Consider the following 18,068-nt stretch of genomic DNA (forward strand, 5'->3'; position numbering starts at 1 on the left):
CTGGTTGCAAATACTCACGTTGGTGAAACATAAGCAAAAATTAACCTTCTGCTATGCCAAGCTACAGAGATTTCATGTTTTTATAAAAGCTTACCAGTGGGTGCCTGCTGGCTCAGTGGTTAAGTGTCTGCTTTTGGCTCAGATCATCATCTCGAGGTCCTGGGATCAGGTCCTGCATCGGGCTCCCTGCTCAGTGGAACCTGTGTCTCCCTCTCCCCTCTGCCACTCTCCCTGCTTGTGCTGTCTCGCTCTCTCAGTCAAATAAATAAATAAAATATTTATAAATAAATAAATAAATAAATGCTAGCTAGTGTTGCATTATACCACAAAACATATCATACCACATAAAGTATTACATATTATACCACAAAAGTATTATTAACACCAACGACAAACGAGGAAATTGAAATTTACAGGAGTTAAGTCAGCGATTCTCAACCAGCAATGATTTTGACCCCCAGGGGACATTTAGCAATGCCTAAAGACATTTTAGCTGTCACAACTGGGGGGGGGAGGGGATTGTGTGTGCTACTGGCACCCAGTAGGAGGAGGCCAGGGATAGTGCTACTTGTCCTACTGTGCGCTGGACTGCTCCATGACAAAGAATTACCTGACCCAAAGCGTTGATTGTGCTGAGGTTGAAAAATCCTAGATCACTGAACTAGAAGAAGATGGCTCCTAACCTCAGTTCTTTCTCAGGATCAGGTTGTCTCTTTACCTGGAAACTTGGGGATAAGCTGCCATCATCTAGTGCCAGGTATCCCCATGTCACTCCTTCACACAAGTCTGAGAGGGAACTTCACTCCTGGGGCCAAAGGGAATCAAGTCAAGAAATAATAAATACACATACATGCATATACATATATTTTTCTTCCTTTCCTTTATTTTTTCATTTAAATTCAATTTGCCAACATATAGTATAACACCTGGTGCTCATCACATCAAGTGCCCTCCTTAATGCCCATCGTGCAATTACCCCATCCCCCACCTACCTCCCTTTCAGCAACCGTCCATTTGTTTCCCACAGTTAGGAGTCTCTCGTGGTTTGTCTTCCTCTAATTTTTCCCTATTCAGTTCCTCCCTCCTTCCCTTATAGTCCCTTTCACTATTTCTTATATTCTACTTATAAATGAAACCATATGATAATTATATTTCTTCAATTGATTCATTTCACTCAGTGTAATACCCTCCAGTTCCATCCACGTCCATGTAAATGCTAGGTAATTCATCCTCTCTGATGGTTGAATAATAATATTCCCACATCTTCTTTATCCATTTTTCTGTCAAAGGGCATCTCAACTCCTTCCACAATTTGGATATTATGGACACTACTGTGAACATTGGGGTGCAGGTGTCCCATTGTTTCACTACATCTGTATCTTTGAGATAAATACCCAGCAGTACAATTGCTGGGTCATAGGGTAGCTCCATTTTTAACTTACTGAGGAACCTCCACACTGTTTTCCAGAGTGGCTGTACCAGTTTGCATTCACACCAACAATATATAAGGGTCCCCCTTTCTCCACATCCTAACCAGCATTTTTTGTTTCCTCTTGTTAATTTTAGTCTTTCTTGCCATATAAAGTGGTATCTCATTGTGGTTTTGATTTGTATTTCCCTAATGACAAGTGATGTGGAGCATTTTCTCATGTGCCTGTTGGCCATGTATAGATCTTTGGAGGAATGTCTGTTCGTGTCTTCTGCCCATTTCTTGACTGGATTGTTTGTTTTTTGGGTGTTGAGTTAGATGAGCTCTTGGATACTAACCCTTTATCTGATAGGTCATTTGCAAATATCTTCTCCCACTTGTAGGTTGCCTTTTAGTTTTGTTGACTGTTCCCTTTGCTGTGCAGAAGCTTTTTATCTTGATCAAGTCTCAGTAGTTCATTTTTGCTTTTGTTTCCCTTGCCTTTGGAGACGTGTCTTGCAAGAATTGCTGCAGCTGAATTCAAAAAGGTCGCTGCCTGTGTTCTTCTCTAGGATTTGATGGATTTCTGTCTCACATTTAGGTCTTTCATCCATTGTGAGTTTTTGTGTGTATGTGTGTATGGTGTAAGAGAATGGTCTAGTTTCATTCTTCTGCATGTGGCTGTCCAATTTTCCCAACACCACTTATTGAAGAGATAAGTCTTTTTTCCATTGGATAGTCTTTCCTGCTTTGTTGAAGATTAGTTGACCATGGAGTTGAGTGCCCATTTCTGGGTTCTCTATTCTGTTCCATTGATCTATGTGTCTGTTTTTGTGCTAGTACCATACTGTCTTGATGATCACAGCTTTGTGATATAGCTTGAAGTCCAGCATCATGATGCCTCCAGCTTTGGTTTTCTTTTTCAACATTCCTCTGGCTATTCGAAATCTTTTCTGGTTCTGCTCAAATCTTAGGATTATTTGTTCCAACTCAATGAAAATTGTCCATAGTATTTTGATAGGAATTGCATTGAATGTGCAGATTGTTCTGGGTAGCATAGACATTTCCACGATATTTATTCTTCCAATCCATGAGCATGGAATACTTTTCCATCTCTTTGTGTCTTCCTCAATTTCTTTCAGAAGTGTTCTGTGGTTTTTAGGACACAGATCCTTTACCTCTTTGGTTAGGTTTATTACTAGGTATCTTATGGCTTTTGGGTGCAATTGTAAATGGCATTGACTCCTTAATTTCTTTCTTCTGTCTCATTGTCAGGGTAGAGAAATGCAACTCATATCTGTACATTGATTTTGTATCCTGCCACATTGCTGAACTGCTGTATGAGTTCTAGCAATCTTGGGGTGGAGTTTTTGGTTTATCCATACACAGTATCATGTCATCTGGGAAGAGTGAGAGTTTGACTTTTCTTTGCCAATTTGAATGCCTTTGATTTCTTTTTGTTGTCTGATTGCCAAGGCTAGGACCTCTAGTACTATGTTGAACAACAGTGGTGAGAGTGGGCATCCCTGTTGTGTTCCTGACCTTAGGGGGAAAGCTCTCAGTTTTTCCCCATTGAGGACGATATTCACTGTGGGCTTTTTGTAGATGGCTTTTATGATATTAAGGTATGCTCCTTCTGACCCTACACTTTGAAGAGTTTTAATCAAGAATAGATGCTGTATTTTTTTCAAATGCTTTTTCTGAATCGATTGATAAGATCATATGGTTCTTGTCTTTTCTTTCATTAATGTGATCTATCACGTTAATTGATTTATGAATGTTGAACCACCCTTGCATCCCAGGAATAAATCCCACTTGGTCATGGTGAGTAATCCTTTTAATGTACTGTTGGATATGCATATACATATCTTAATAAGTTTTTTTAATAAGTTTTAAGGAAGACTTACACTGGTATTTCCTTCCAAGTCAACAGTGACTTGAAAATAAGTGAATGTGTTTACAGCCATAACCAGATGCCGAGCCTCAGGAACTGCAAATAAGAGGTCTTCCCATTTCATTGCTTGATCCTTGCAGCCTTCTACTTATTGAGAAAACAACCAATTTTTTTCTGCTTCCAAAAGTAATATATATTTTTGAAGACATTACTAAAAAATAAAAAGTTTCCTATATTCCATTGGCTTGAGGAAGTCATAATAGGTAATTAATTCCATTCATATCTTTTCCAACTTTAAATGTGAGAATACTTCCAGATGAGATTAGCATTTGAATCCATGGATTCAGTAAATTGTCCTTCTAATGTAGGTGGGCACCATCCAATCCACTGAGGGCATGGAAAGAACAGAAGGTAGAGGAAGGGGGATTGCCTCCTTTTTTTCTCTGCCCCACTATTGAGCTGGGACATCTCATTTCATCTTCTTCTGCCCCCAGACTAGCATTTACACCATCTTGAGCTTCCCTGGTTCCCCAGCCTTCAGCCTCAGACAGAATAACATCACAGGTTTTCCTAGGTCTCCAGCCTTCAGTGTATATATATATATATATATATATATATATATATATATATATGTATCCTGTTTGTTCTTTTTTTTTTATGGAACGTTTCATGAATTTATGTGTCATCCTTACACAGGGACCATGCTAATCTTCTCTATATGGTTCCAACTTTAGTATATATACTGCCAAAGAGAACACAATCTCCTATTTGTTCTGTTTCTCTGGAGAACCTTGACTAACACCACTAACATTTCTGTATATTTAAGTAAGACAAAACACACACACATACACAAACATATTAGAGACTGCTAGAATAAAATTCATATTCTCCTCTTCCTCCTGAGAACACATGGAGAATACATTTCTCAGCATGTTTTATAGTTGAATGTGGTCATATGACTAAGGCTAGCCAATGGAACATGAACAGAAGGGATGTGCTCTTATTAGAGGCCTGGCAGGGAGACCCTCCCATACATGCTGCTCCAAGTTCTTTTCTCCTTCTAGCTGGTTGGCATGGAGGCAACCACATGTTGAAGATGAAGGAGCTTTCTTCAGTCTAAACACTGCATGACTGCTTGGAGGAGAGTCACCCCAAGAACCTGTTCGCCTGCTCACGTTAATTGTGTGAAGAAAAATATACTTCCACTGTGTATATTTGGAGCCTGTTTGTTATACTAGCTAACATACTGCCGTGCAACTTACTTCTTTGATGTAAAAATATATCTTGAATATTTTTCCATGTTAATACATATACCATATTTTTATAAGACATACTTTATTCCTCACAATTTATCTTTTCTGAAATTGGGAGGTATCTCATATTAAGAAGTACAGTTCCCCAAAAAAGTTCTGTTAAATGATTAAGGGCATCTTAGAATCAAGGAAAAATTTTACTTTTTAGGGCTTTAAAAAATATTACAAACATATTGTTGCTATTAAAATTTAAAATAGTACCACAAGATTTTGAAGGAAGGGGAAAGTCTCTATAGTAGCAGAAATGTTCAGACAGGACAACTCTTCACTTGAATTTCAGTTGAAATAGTTTTTTTTAATGAAGATGCATAATACCCACAATCAGATCCCCAATGTGAATAAGTAGGGAAAGTCTTGATTTTTAAATAGTTCAGTCCTAGGTTTAATCTTAGGAACTACTCAGGATATAACCAAGAATTGCAATGAAGCTTTATAATGGCCCATCAAGGGGAACTATCCAAACCAACCAAACTTGAAAACTATCAGAGAGCATTTCAATGAAGGATTTAAATGGCATGGCCTGAGACAGAGAACAAATCAACCAATTGGGCATACCATCTCCAAAAAGATTGAGAATCCTTATTTTTAAGGTTATATTTCATTTATATTCAAGAAGAACTACCAAATTCCTTACTTCTTATCTCCAAATTGTCCAGATTCCAAATTTCTTTAAATTACAAAGCACATTTGGTATTGTATGAGAAATTTTGGACCTAGATTTATGGGTCAGAAAACATCTCTCTCCTTAAAGGCTTTCTAAATCTGCACATAAGAAAGGCATTTTTTGCAGGACTAGCTCCATAAAACATTAAACTTGAAAAAAAAATAAGACACACAGAGGTACTTGACATATTAAAATTAATTTTCATCATCAAATTCATTTGCTGTTTTCTCTCCAAGACAATTCAGGGCTTTGTGGTCACTATACAACTTTGTTTTGCCTCTTTTGATGGTTTCTGAGGTCCCTGGAATCCCTAAATTATTCTCTTTGAAATATGTTTCCTTTAGTAAAGCAGAATTTTGTTCTCACAGAAAGAATTGGTGATTCAAAAATGCCTTTTTGGGTACAGAATAAAATATTCATCAAACCTTGCTTCCCAATCTCCCAAAATCTATTTATTAAAATGTCATCAAAAGTCTTATGGTGACAAAGTTCCCAGGTGAAAGTGAAAATAACAGAAATAGCTGATTTACATGATGATTTTTATATTTCTGGTCCAGTTTTTCAACATTTCACAAATCTTATATTTGTACAGAACATGACCCCTGGAGTTTTCTTCCCTCTCAATCAGTAGTCATGTAAACACCCTCGAGTCAAAAACTGAGGAGTCTTGAGCTAGAATTCACTGAAGAAGATATATAGGATTTAGCTTACAAGATTTATAAGGTAAATTCCAGAAGCTCCCCACCCAAAGGCAATCCAGACAAATGGGAAAAATAATGTAACTCCTTTGGAAGAAGATGTGGTTTGTAAATCTGGCTGAGCCAACGTCTTCAACATAAGAGAGCCAGCCAGCAACTCACTATTAATAGGCAATATTTATACCTTTGAATCATGTGGTTTCTCTGGCGATGAATAATGAAAACCATTTGATTTTTCTGTCCAAGTAATAACCAGTCTTGTTCAAGAAAACTCATTTTATTTAAAGCTTTGGGATTGTTGGGAGTTTTTCCTTGGTTAAAAAAATAATAATAAACTAGCATCAAATGATTCTTACTTCTTTCTTTACTCTAAAAAGGAGAAAACTGTCTGTTCTTTCAGCATCTTCTCTGGAATTTGTATTTAGTGGAGCCTAGATCATTTGACTTGTTTTTTTTTTTAATTTTTTTTCCTCCATGTAAGCAAACATTTTCATATAGTGTTCACTTTGTGCTACGTACTGTTCCAAGCACTTGACATGTATTAACACCACTGATTTTGACACTCATATGAGATTTCCCTGATAATTTCTTCTTTCCCTTCAAACTTAAGAAAACAGTGAGTTACTGCAGCGGATAGGACTAATATTTCAATGTAAGTCTTCTTGTCTTTTAGGATTATCCCAAACAGATAGGAATGAAGAAAAATAGAAAGTTAACCTGCAAAATATGATTTGGGGATCATTATCAATAGAGAAATAACAAACAGAAGAGTGTCCGTAAAGGTAAATATTTAACTTGGATCAAATCTATAGTTTAGGAAATCTGTATAAAGACAGGTAAACTTACAACCATATAAGTTAACAAGTCTGTATTTATTGTATCAAAAAATCAGAAATTTTGTCACAAAATACACCATAAAATGCAATGCTACTGAACATATACTAGAGTCAACAGAGTGTAGTTAATACAGTTTTCACAATGCTTACTTAAGCACTTAGAGAAAAGAGACTAGAATGCTATCATGTGATCGAATGCTATCCTTCCAGCTTGATGGAAGACCGAGGTCCTAGTTTGATCTTTCCAGTTTTCTATGTATCTTGAGTCGCATCATGGTATGTGTTACAACACTTCCCTTAATGAAGTTGAGCATTGGCCAGATGACTTCCTGAAGTCCCTGAAGTGTGAGTTCATTTCATGCATCAGTGTACCCTCCTCTCACACACTGGTCTTCAAACTGGGATTCGCAGAGCACTAGATTTACACAAAAATAAAGCCTTCCAATAAAGTAAGTTTCAGAAATGCCTCATATTTTTTTTTTTTCAGAAATGCCTCATATTATGTGGCCCTCCTGGCGATCCCCACTATACCAAAGACTCAGGAACCTTGCAAGAAGAATTTAACCCAATCTTAGTGTTCTGGGAACATAACTAGAACCACTGGTTTACCTAGTGATCTCTGGACAATCTGCTTCAATGGAGTTAGACCTGCGTTTGGGGGTTTCTTTGGTAGTGGTATTCTCCTTTGGTTCTTAGGTATAGAAGTTTGAGCTAATCATCTTTCTCAGTTAATGATTTGTGATATTGCGTTTTATAATAAGAAATATATATTTGGTCTTTGTCCCCTCCCTTGGCACAGGGCTAAAACCCTTGGAAATTCCCAAATGATAAGCATCCTTTGTTATTCAAAATAAGCCCTTTCAACCACACCAGAGTTTATGTTAATAGGGTGACTTTTCCCTAAAGAAGGGGGCTGGTTGGTAGGAAGACCAACCACATGATTAGGGGATGGGTACTTTCAGCTCTGACCCCCAACCTCCAGGGAAGGAACAGGGATTAGAGGTCAAGTTAACCCCTAATGTCAATGATTTGACCAATCACGCCTCTGTAATGAAGTATCCATAAAAACCCAAAAGGACTGAGTTCAGAGAGCTTCCCAGTTGGTGAACATGTGGAGGTGCTGGGAGAGTGGGGTCCAGAGAGGGCATGAAAGCACCCCTTCCCTCATACCTTGCCTTAGGCATCCCTTCCATCTGACTGTTCCTGACTTACATCTTTTAGTAATAAATTGGTAATCTAGAGAGTAACATGTTTTCCTGAGTTCTATGAGCTGCTCTAGTAAATTAATGGAAACCGAGGGGGGAATTGTGGGAACTTCCCATTCACAGCAAGTCAGTCAGAAGCATAAACGACAACAGAGACTTGCAATTGTTGTCTGAAGTGGGGGAGTGGGCAAGGGACAGTCTTGGAGGACTGAGCGCTAACCTGTAGGATCCGGCGCTATTTCCAGGTTGATGGTGTCAGAACTGAGATGAATTATAGGATACTCACCTGGCATCTGGAGAACCTGAGAATTGCTTGATGTGGAAAAAAACACAAATTTAGAATGAAGTATTTTTTTTAAGATTTTATTTATTTATTCATGAGAGACACAGAGAGAGGCAGAGACATAGGCAGAGGGAGAAGCAGGCTTCATGCAGGGAGCCCAATGTGGGACTCGATCCCAGGACCCCAGGATCATACCCTGAGACAAAGGCAGACGCTCAACTGCTGAGCCACCCAGGCATCCCTAGAATGAGGTATTGAGGTAATGTGATGGTTCAGGAGATGCAAGATGTTTTTCTTTATATGACCCATTTTCACAACGGTCAGAGCAAGATCCCTCTCTATTTGTTTTATTCATCTTGTTTTAAAATTTATCTGAGGTTTATTTTAATCAGATATGGTCAGATACACAGACATGGAACTATCATGAAGGAAAGCTTTGTACTCATAGTTCCTTCAAAACGGGAGGTACGCCATGCTGCACAGGGCCACACAGAAAGCACCAGAGTTGGCCAGGACGAAGAGGAAGCAGGGGACAACCTGAACAAGAGCCTTCATTGTGGTTTTCATGGGAAAGCAAGGCAAGGTCAGTAAGCAGGCTTAGGACTGACTAGTTTGAAGAACTGCTGTGGGCTCTGGGGAATAGGGAAAGTCCCTTGTTGTCTGGGACCTAGCCCCTGTGTGATTAGGGCAAGTGGATGGTAGCCCTGAATGGAAGAATGCTGTAAGAGCCAGTAAAAGGAGATGATCTGGAGTGTGGGTTCTGGATTGGTTGATTTGCATAGGAAAGGTAAACTTACTGGTGAGTTGTTTGCTCTCTCAAGCAATTAGCTCATCCTGGGGTCACAGCAAGGCCCCAATGTCAAAACATCAGAATAAAAAGAAATGCAGGACGCCTGGCTGGCTCAGTGGTTGAGCATCTGCCTTAGGCTTAGGGCGTGATCCTGGGATCCAGTCCCACATCAGGCTCCCTGTATGGAGCCTACCTTTATCTCTACCTGTGTCTCTGTCTCTCCGTGTGTGTGTCTCTCATGAATAAATAAATAAAATCTTAAAAAAAAAAAAGAAAAAAGATACGTTTATTACAATCTCTGATTTCTGTTCTCACTACCTCCTCCCCAAAACAAATCAATTCTACAGTATTTGGTATATTCCTCAGAAATATAAATATGCTTCTAAATGATGAAGTGAGGTTCATGTATATTATTTTAAGTTGCATAGATAGCATTGTGCAAGAAGCTCATTCTCTCTTTTTTTTTTTTCATCAACCCTATGTTTTGAAGTTGCTATTAATCATCTCATTTTAGCATGTAGCATCTAGTGGCAGTATAGTATTTCTTGGGCTGCACTTGACTTATCCATCCCCTTAATGGAGGATTCTTGGTTGCTTCCAACTCCTCACCAGGAACAATGCTTCAATGTTTCCTTACATGAGAATTTCTCTGGAAAGCAGCTACCATGTTGAAGGGCACATGAACACTTAATTTCACCAAGTACTGTAAGTTTGCTTTCCAGAATGATTGTGCCAGTTTATTATACCAAAGCCACAGAGCCTGGGGTCCTCATTTCCCCACATGCACTGACATGGCTAAGTCACATATCATTGTAGAACATCTGTGTGGTTTCAGCTTTAAGTTTTTGCACCAAGCACACACAGGCAAGTATAGCTGCTCTGCATTTGGTTCTCTTAGACTGTTTCAATTTACCCTTGGTGCCAAAAGACTAGATTGCGAAAGCACCAAACTTAACTTCTATGGCTTCGCCGCAGCCTCAAGAGGCTCTATGTGGTCCCAAGTTGGCTCTGATGTGTTGACATTAATCCCCAGTATGGCTTGGAGATTCAGAGACCCAAACTGTGGGTCTCATTGTAGAGTGACAGAGTTTCTTAGTGAAAGAATCAAGAGAAATAAGCAACCTTATTTTAAAGACAATATGGCATCTTCTTGCATTAGATAGAAAAATAGTTCAACGATGGGATGCCTCAGTGGCTCAGTGGCTGAGCATCTGCCTTTGGCTCAGGGCGTGATCCCAGTTGGGGATCGAGTCCCACATCCCGCTCCCTGTTAAGGAGCCTGCTTCTCCCTCTGCCTATGTCTCTGCCTCTCTGTGTGTCTCTCATGAATAAATAAATAAAATCTTAAAAAAAATAGTTCAATGAAATTATTATAAAATCAAATAAGAAGGTAATATAAAAGTAGTGTGTATGAAATCTTCTGACTTTAAGGATCAGGTTTTTCTGAAGAAATCAAGGAAGAAGTAGAGCGGTTCGAAAAACATGCCTCATTCTTACACTCAGGACACGAATGGAGGAAGAAAGAAAACAAAAATAAAGGCCAATTAAACTATAGAAAGAGACAAATTTCCTTTGAAGGAAAGTTGAGACCTCAGGAGATCGGATGGGTTAACATATAATGAAGATGATGGAAATGGGGAGAAATGTTTTACATGTTACTAGATCAGAAAGAGTGACTTGCACCCGGTGAGATCTAACATAAGAAGTGAGGTAAGACTGTCTTGGGGAAGAAGCGGCCCCCCAGTACCCGGAACGACAAGGCACGAAAGATCGAGCCCAGCCGATCCTCGGGGGCTCCTAGCAACGGGCCAGGGCGGCAGTTCCATGGAGACCGGGGAGCGCGCTCGCCTCATCCTCACCCCTGTCCTCCAGCTTCTCCTCCGCGTCCACGGAACCCGCACCAGCGAGGCCGCCGCCCCCTCTTCCCACGGATGTGATCTTCGTGGTGGGGAGCCAGGTTGTTAAACTACCCCAATGGATGCAGCCAGTGATGTTGCATTGGACATTCTAATTACAAATGTAGCCTGTGTTTTTAGAACAAGATGCCATTTGAAATTAAGGAAGATTGCTTTGGAGGGAGCAAATGTAATTTATAAACGTGATGTTGGAAAAGTATTAATGAAGCTTAGAAAACCTAGAATTACAGCTACAATTTGGTCCTCAGGAAAAATTATTTGCACTGAGAAACAAGTGAAGAAGAAGCTAAATTTGGTGCCAGACTTAGCTCGCAGCCTGCAGGAATTAGGTTTTCGGGTAATATTTACAGATTTTAAGGTCGTTAACATTTTGGCAGTGTGTAACATGCCGTTTGAAATCCGCTTGCCAGAATTCACAAAGAACAATAGACCTCATGCCAGTTATGAACCTGAACTTCATCCTGCTGTGTGCTATCCGACAAAATCTCTAAGAGCTGCATTACAGGTTTTTCAACAGGGAGTATCACAGTAACAGGTATTTTGTGGGCCCAACGTAAAGGCTGTTGCTACCGCTGTGGAACAGATCTACCCATTTGTGTTTGAAAGCAGGAAAGAAATTTTATAATCCATCACTCAACTAGTTAGAACCTAACCAAGCACCTTTTAAAACCTGCTGCACATTGGACCCAAAACAAAAGGAAAACTGGACCAACAGTAATTGAGGAAATAGACTCTTATATTCATTCATGGCTGCAGTGTGAGCTCCAGGCCCTTTGGGTTTTACTTCAAACCTTGCTGTAATATAAAAAGGAAGTTTACAAGACATGACGTTGCTGCTTTTACAAAAGGACATTCTATTTATTTTCGCAGTAATTCTCATGTCCCCATAAGCAGAGCTGTCACAGAGTGCACTACCTTAAACTGTTCCATTAGTGTCATTATTTTTTCCCAGTTTGAGCTAAAGTGTTTTATTTGTGAACAGTCTTTTACATTTTTGTATGCTGAATATGGGCACCAAAGAACCTGTAAAAGTTATCTTTTTCAATTGAATGTGCACAAATAAAAGTTTGGAAAAGATCTCTCTTCATATCCATTCTGCAAATTTCATTCCCCATTTTCTATTTTAACAAAAATTGTATTCATAATTCTTTTTTTTCTTTTTAATCTATGCAAGCTTAGACTTTTTTTTTTTTTTGCAAGCTTAGACTTTTGCTAAAGTGTGTTGGCTTCTTTTTGAAGTGTATTTTGTAAATATATGCCATATGTGTATAGTATCTTTTACTGCTCTGTTACCAAATATCGAATAGGATTTTTTTTCTTGCAGATTAGAAATAAAAATATGTATATAAATTCTAGGGAGCAAACTGGAGTAGAACTTTATAGGTTAAGCATAATGTTTTCTGTTGCTAATTTAATATGATAGAAAATGCTAACTATCTTTTAAAGTTACAGAAGTGTAGTTTAAAAGGCAAAACCTCGTACCTACAAGATGGATATGAGAAAAAAGCTGTGATGGGTTGTACCTCATATGTGCTTTTGTTGTTCTGGTAAGACTCAACTTTAGTTGTAGGAAAGTAGTCATCTTAGGTTGGTGCTGAAGGCTATCCTAAGAGTTTTGTCAGAAGTTGATACATTGTGCTATTTTAACAAGAAGTGCCCACAAGCTGCCTCTGTGCCACAGTATAATTATAATATAGTTCAACTTGAACTGGAAAACCATTTTGCAAGATGTGTCTTTCCCCTTGCTATGTCTTATTTAATGGAGCTGAAGAGTGACCATTCAGTATCTGGGATTGCTCCTCTGAAAGTTACAATAAATATGCATTTGTGAAACTTTGGTCCTCTGGCTCACCCCAAAGCCTAGGGGCAGTCATACCCAATCAGGCTGCACTTGTGTTACCACTTGGGATTAGGAGTTTCGCATAAGCAACAATAATTTCACTTAGAAATAAAGCTAAGTGGAGAGTCCAATTAGCTTCTTAGTAGTAACTTCATAAAGACAAGATTCCAATGCCATCTTCCACAAAAACTTGGATTTCCAAAATGTTTTAAAAGTTGCATGAAAAAAATTGTGACATCTTGTCCTCCATATTCTAGTTCATTTTCCTTACCACATTATAAAGTCTTCCAAACCTAGCTCATACTGCACTGACCAACATACATTATTTTATACTTATTTTCATCTTTTCTCTCAATGCCTTTCCCTACTGTGCCTCTCACTCTTAAGTCAGGGGGGCAAAGGCTAACTTTTATATTTTCTTTATTGTGAAAGATTTAATTGTGCTTTCCAAACTTCTCTTAGTCTCTCTCTCTTTCTACATTATGTTTATTTGCTTCATCTTAAGCTCCAATAGGATAGGATAAACCTCATAAAATATAGAGGAGGAGACAGTTCAGTGAAGAAGTCACAGGTTCTGGGTACAGTATTTTTAAAAATTGAGGTTTTCCACTTAGCTTTAACTAACAGTATTAAGTGACCTGTTTTGTAACATTCACAAAAAAAAATACAGAAAAGGGTCAGAACACATCATTATATGGCCAACATGCAGATCCAGATGTTGTAGTATTTTCAGTATTCAAGTGACTTGAAAAGTAGGTAGATCAGTAGCTCATCAAAATGCTTTCTTTGAAGAGAGGAAGAAAGACAATCTAACCAGTTCAGGTTTCAGGGCTGCCATGCATCACCTGGCAAAGTGTCATGTATAACCCTCTAAACTTAACAAAGCTGGTAAGAATGACTGTGTCTGATGTCTTCTGCTGGCTCTTCACAAGTGCTGTAAATTTTTTTTATAAATAAAAACTGTGAATACACAAACACACACACACAAAAGTGAGGTAAGATCAGAGAGAGGGTTGGAAGACCTCCCCAGAAGTAGTGGAGATCTGGGAAACTCTTGAGAGGTGCCTTCTAAAACTTAAATCTAAGGTCTATAGTGAGGGGGCATCTGGGTAGCTCAGTGGTTGAGCATCTACCTTCAGGTCAGGTCATGATCCCAGAGTCCTGGGATGAAGTCCCACATCAGGGTCCCCACAGAGTCTCTCATGAATGAATAAATAAAATAATAAGATAAAATAAAATAATAAAATAAAATAAAATGTCTATAGTGAGAACTGTTGGGAGAACCACTCTTGTAAGACTGGGACCACTGGACCAAGGAGCTAGGAAATTCTAGATCAACTTAAGGGAGGAACACCAGGAATTAGTGTAAAACACTGAGTTTCAGGATGATGCAGTCATGGGAAGAGAAGGGATGGGGCCTATGTCCTGCAGGAACACATATCGATTTGTGGACTTGTTATTTATGGGACAGGAAGGGAAGGTTCAGACAGACAAGATCAACTACAGAAGAGTGAGACAAGTCAGTACCAGCTAGAGACCAGGCCTCCAGTGGGTGCTGGCCTGACAAGAGACCATCTCCTGAGTGAGATGTTCTGATGCAAGAAGGTGAGAATGACCATTGATGTGTGTTATCAGTGGACATTTTTGAGCACGCTCAGACCTCATTAATTTCCTATTTTTCTCTCTGGAGATCTCAAAGAGAAAATGAAGACAAATATATATTTCTTAATGTCTGTGACAGAAAGCAAATAAGAGAAACAAGGAGGACAGCATTTAACTTCAGCAAGTAGTGCAAGGCCCAGGGGGTTAGAGAAGAAAATAGACTACTGAAGATACAGGTCAAATTGTTAGAAACTCACTGAGCCTTCCTGAAAGGAGAACAGTAGAGCAAATAAAACACCAGCAGATCACATCCCTATATAAAAAAAATATGTACCAGAAAGAAGTGCCAGAACATCCAAAAGCTGGGGAAGATGAGCTAGGGAACTGGAGTTAGGGGCTTTCTGTGGTTGAGGCAGCTGAAGGCTCTGTGTGCCACAAAGCACCAGGATATTTGACTAATTCACTGGGACAGTCTCAAGTTGTTGTGGGTCCTCAATGGGCCCTGGGGTACTAGCTTCAGAAAACCAACCACAGCTTCACTTTGTGAATCTGTTAAAGCTCGAAACAAATGTGGAGATGAAGGGAAAATCTCTCCTTGCATGGTGTCTGGCACTCAAACGTTCATTAACTCCACCACCAGCAGGAAGGCCCAAGAGCTAGCTCCCCTCAACATTTACATGCTCCCCCAGCACAGTGCCAGCAGGGTGGATCCCTCCAACCCACCATCCTTCCTGGCCTTGACTGCACAGAGCCAAGACCCCAGATCACTCCTAAGAACCCAGATTCCCATCCTCCTGTAGGTCGTACATTCCCTTCTTTCACACTCTCATCCTCAATTCTTTCCCTGTGTCCCCTGGGACTCAGCTACCCTCAGCCATGAACCCTAGATCCTCACCTCTTTTCTGAACAGCTGGTTCACACTTCTGCAGTGGTGGATACCTGGCTCTCCCCTGAGAACAGGGCCTCCCCTGAAGCTTTCCTCCTGGGCCTTGGAGAGGGGAAGAGTCTTCCTCACTTTTCATTATCATTTCCAAGTATTGTTCACCAGTCCTTCTATAAGATCCCCATTCCTTGCCCAGTTCCTTTGACTCTTATGCCAGAATATACTGGCCAGGGGCTCCTCTCACACTAGGCTCAGTCTTTTTCCCATCTACTCCTCCCACCATCATTCTCAGATTTCCTTCCAATACTCTGGCCTCTTAGCAACTTGACCTCCTCTTCTGAAATGACTTTGTTTTCAACCAAACCTTAGCTACCCACTCACATAGCTGTATTCCTGGTTGCTACCAATAACTGTACTCCTCCATGCTTGCAATTGCCCTTTGTCTGCCACTTCCAACTTGTATCTTCCCACATCATTCACTCTAATAAGGCAATTCCAGCGGTAGAGAGAATTACTAATATCATGAAAGATGAAAGAGGTGACATCACTACAGATCCTAAAGACATTTAAAAAATAGTAAAGAGATATTACAAACAACTATGAGTCAATTAATTTGACTACTTAGTTGAAAGGGAAAATTTTTTCAAGAGTTACAGATTATAAAAATAACACAAGAAAAATAGAAAATATGAAAACATCTACATCAAAGAGAAGAAATTCATAAATAAAATCCTTCCCATAATGAAAACTCCAGGTCAAATGGTGAATTCTTTCAAAGATTTAAGAAAGGATTCAAAAAAAAAAAAAAAAAAAAAAAAAAAAAAAAAAAAACAAAGATTTAAGAAAGGAATAATGTTAATCCTATAGAAACTCTTTCAGGAAAAAAATGGAGGGAAAAAATGAATTCCCATCTCATTTTATGAGGTCAACATCATCTTGATATCAAAAACAGAAAAAGATAGTAAATTAAGCTATAGGGGAGCCTGGGTGGCTCAATCAGTGAAGTGTCTGCCTTCAGCTCAGGTCATGATCTCAGGGTCCTGGTATCCAGTCCTGAGTCAGGCTCCCTGCTGAGCCTGCTTCTCCCTCTCCCTCTGGCTTTCCACATCACTCATGCTCTGTCTCTCTCAAATAAATAAATCTTTAAAAAAAATAAAATTTAAGCTATAGACCAATAGCCCTCATGAACATAAATGTAAAAAAAAAAATTTTTTTAAGTAATCTCTGTCCCCAATATGGGGCTCAAATTCATGATGCTCTACCCCAGGGTAAAAGTTCTTAATAAAATATTAGCAAATTTAATTCAATAACAGTTTAAAAAGATAACACACTATGACCAATGGAGCTCATCCTAGAAATACAAAATTGTTTTAACATTCAAAAGTCAAACAACGTAGTTTAGCATGTTAACAGAATTAGAGAAAACTATCTGATCATCTCAACAGATACAGAAAAAGCATCTGACAAAATTTAATACCCATATATGATTTTAATACCCACACAAATAAAAAGCTAGGAATAGAGGAAAACTTCCTCAACCCGATAAAGCACATCTATGAAAAATATATAGCTAACGTCATACTCAATGGTGAAAGACTGAATGCTTTCTCTTAAATATCAAAAACAAAATAAAGATGTCCATTCTCACTTTTTCTATTCATCATTACGCTAGATTTCCAAACTAGTGCAATCAAGAAAGAAAAATAATGAAGAAGCATACAGATTACAACAGAAGAAATAATCTTTATTCACAGATGACACGTTCATGTATATGGAAAATCCTAAGAAATCTACCTTAAAATTTTCCAGAGCTAATTAGTAACTTTAGCAATGTTGCAGGATATGAGATAAATATTCAAAAATCAAATCTACAAATAGCAATGAATAACTGAGAATTGGAATTTTAAAATACCACTTAACCATAATAACAAAGGTAAATTTAACAAAATGTGTGTAAGTACACTGAAAACTATGAAACATTGCTGAAAGAAATGAAAGATCTAAATAAATGAAGAGAAACACCATGCTCATGGGTCAAAAGACTCAATATTATTAAGATGTCATGTCTTCCCAAATTGATCCTAGATTCAATGCAATCTGAATTTTTTAAAAAGCAAACTTTTTTGGTAGAAATTGACAAGGTGATTCTAAAGTTTATACAGAAATGCAAAAGACCTCTAAGAACCAAAGAAATTTTGAAGAAGAGGCACAAAGTTGGAGAACATGCACTACCTAATTTCTAGACTCAGAGTGATGAAGAAAACATGCTATTATTATTAGGGTAGGCATATAGAATTATAGATTAGAATAGAATCCAGAAATAAAATTTCAACCAAGTTGGCAGGGTAATTCAATGGGAGAAAAGACAAGTGTTTTCAACAAATGGTCCTGGAACTAATGGATATCCATATGGAAAAAATAATAATAAACCAAACTCTTACATCACATCATACCAAAAAATTAACTTGAAGCGGATCAGAATCCTAAATGTAGAAACTTACAATGAAATATCTGAAGATAACCATGGAGAAAAATCTTGACCCTAGGGAAGCAAAGATTTCCCAGGACACAAAAGCATTAATCATAAAGAAAAAAAGTTGATAAACTGGGTTTGATCAAGTTTAAAACTTCTATTTCTCAAAAGACTTCATTAAGAAAATTAAAAGGCAAATGCTGTCATAAGTGGTAAGTTTCCAAAGCTAAGTTTACTAAGGCCATAGAGTCAGGAAGCTTTCC

General features: G+C 38.5%; 1 non-coding gene and 1 pseudogene across 1 annotated transcript; one reads left to right on the forward strand and one right to left on the reverse strand.

Annotated features, from left to right (window-relative positions):
• Positions 1-3,953: 3,953 nt before the first annotated feature.
• LOC119864061 lies at positions 3,954-4,058 on the reverse strand. The gene has a single exon (XR_005372849.1). It is a non-coding gene; the product is annotated as a U6 spliceosomal RNA (small nuclear RNA).
• A 6,852-nt stretch (positions 4,059-10,910) lies between these two features.
• LOC102154674 lies at positions 10,911-12,092 on the forward strand (annotated as a pseudogene).
• Positions 12,093-18,068: the final 5,976 nt, after the last annotated feature.

This window comes from Canis lupus, chromosome 17 (genome assembly GCF_011100685.1).
Source record: "Canis lupus familiaris isolate Mischka breed German Shepherd chromosome 17, alternate assembly UU_Cfam_GSD_1.0, whole genome shotgun sequence".
In the NCBI taxonomy this organism is placed as follows: Eukaryota; Metazoa; Chordata; class Mammalia; order Carnivora; family Canidae; genus Canis; species Canis lupus.